Source organism: Palaemon carinicauda, chromosome 24 (genome assembly GCF_036898095.1).
Source record: "Palaemon carinicauda isolate YSFRI2023 chromosome 24, ASM3689809v2, whole genome shotgun sequence".
In the NCBI taxonomy this organism is placed as follows: Eukaryota; Metazoa; Arthropoda; class Malacostraca; order Decapoda; family Palaemonidae; genus Palaemon; species Palaemon carinicauda.
The window spans coordinates 46,788,549-46,791,048 of NC_090748.1; positions in this window are offsets into that span (position 1 = coordinate 46,788,549).

Sequence of the window (2,500 nt, forward strand, 5' to 3'; positions counted from 1 at the left end):
AGGCCTGGCTATTAGAATTAACTGCCTGCCTAGTATTACGAACGGGAGAGAATTGTCCAGGGAGATCTGATTGTAAAGGATAGCCAGAATTATGAAAAATCTTATGCAACATGCATAATAAACTAATTGAACGACGGTGCCGAACATTAATATCTAGATCAGGAATAAGAAATTTAATAGAACGTAAGTTTCTGTCCAACAAATTAAGATGAGAATCAGCGGCTGAAGACCAGACAGGAGAACAATGCTCATAACAAGGTAAAATGAAAGAATTAAAACGCTTCTTCAGAATAAATTGATCCCCTAAAATCTTGTAAGACTTTCTCAATAAGCCAATTCTTTGTGCAATTGAAGAAGACACACCTAATGTGTTTCTCAAAAGCAAATTTCCTGTTGAGAATCACACCTAAAATTTTAAAAGTATTAGAAATTTAAAGAAAAACTATCAATACTGAGATCCGGATGTTGAGGAGCCACCGTCCTTGACCTACTTACAATCATACATTAAGTTTTGTTAGGATTCCACTTCATACCCCATAATTAGCACCATGCACTAATCTTAGCTATATCTCTATTAAGGGATTCACCAACAACATATCTACATTCAGGGGATGGAATTGATGCAAAGAGAGTAGCCTCATCTGCATATGCAACAAGCTTGTTTTCTAGGCAAAACCACATGTCATGTGTATATAGTATGAAAAGTAATGGGCTAAGAACACCATCCTGTGGAACACCGGATATCAAATTCCTATACTCTCTCTGGTGTCCATCAGCAACAACTCTTTGATATCTAGTACTTGAAAAATCAATAATAATGCTGAGAAACGACCCACCCACTCCCAACTGTTTGAGTTATGATTAACATGGTCAAAGGCAGCACTATAATCAAGGCCAATCATACGAACATCCCGACCACATTCGAGGGATTCATGTATATCATTGTAGATTGTAAGAAGGGCATCACATGCTCCAAGGCCTTTACGAAAACCAAATTGAAAACTAGGGTTGAAGTAATTGGCCTCATAGGTACTCCTTCCTTGTGAATCTTCGGTAATCCATACATGTTGGAAAGAGATGGTAAATAAGCCTGAAATTTCTTGCACAAGGAAGTAGTACCTATGAGACCAATTACTTCAATCCGTAATTGTGTAACCTACTATATATGTAAGTGGATAGCAAAATTACTCTCCCAGTGTCTTGGCACCATATCATATTCTCATTTAAAAGATAATTGTAATTTTGTTGATAGAATTAGAAATAGTGATCTTCACAAAAAAAAAAGTTAGTCAGTTTTGATGTTGAATCCTTATTTACCAAAGTCTCAGTACAACAATGTCTTCAGTACCTGAGTAACAAAATTGATACATTAGATTTAAGTATACCTCTACCTAATGATATTCTTATAAAGTTGATAGAATTGTGTGTTTCTGAGTCTTATTTTACTTGTAACGGTCAGTTTTTCTCTCAAATATATGGTCTTCCCATGGGTTCCCCTCTGTCTCCTATTTTAGGAAATATTTTTATGGAATTTTTTGAAACAAAACTTTTACCTGACATTTTAGATTTTGACATTACATGGGTGAGATATGTAGATGATATTTTTGCTGTGGTTCCATGTTCTCTTAATATTGATAACTTTTTAGAGTCTTTAAACAATCTCCACCCTTCAATTAAATTTAAAGTTGAAATAGAAATTAATAATGAATTACCCTTCTTGGACACACAGGTAATCCGTCCGGAAGTTGGCTGACCTAAATTCAAGGTTTACAGGAAAGAAACGCATTCTGATTCTTATATACATGCATTTTCAAACCATACAAGAACTACAAAATTGGGGGTTATTTCTAACTTATTTTCAAGGACATATAATGTTTGTGACCACGAATTTCTTGAATTTGAAATAAGTTATCTTAAAAGGGTTTTCAAAAATCATGGCTATGATTCTTGGTTTATCAAAAAGGCACACTTAAAAGCAAGGAAGACATATTATGTTGCAAAAGAATGTCTTCTTATCATTCCTCAAACAGGCCAAGACAACAAATTACTTGACACCTGCCTAAAAAGTTGTAAAGTAGTTGGGGTATACAAAAATAATTTAACTATTAAAAAGGTGTTGACAAAATCAGGGAAAGGAAAGGCTGCCTAACAAGCATGTATATATAAACTACCATGTGGTTCATGTGATAAAGTATACATAAGAGAATCAGTAGATTTTGAGAGAAGAAAAAGAGAACATAAAGATTCCATTAGAAAAGGTGATGAAAATAGCGCTGTTTTAAACATATGACACGGGAAAATCACCCAATAGATTTTAAGAATATGGACAAATTGATATCAATGCCTGATACACATAGACGGAAACTGATTGAAGCTGTTTTAATTCAGAATTCTAATAATTTTATTTTATATCAAAGTAATTGTAAATTGGATCAGTTTTTAAATAATATTGTAAAAAACAATATAACTATTGTTAAGAATTTTTAAAAGTTGTAAACAA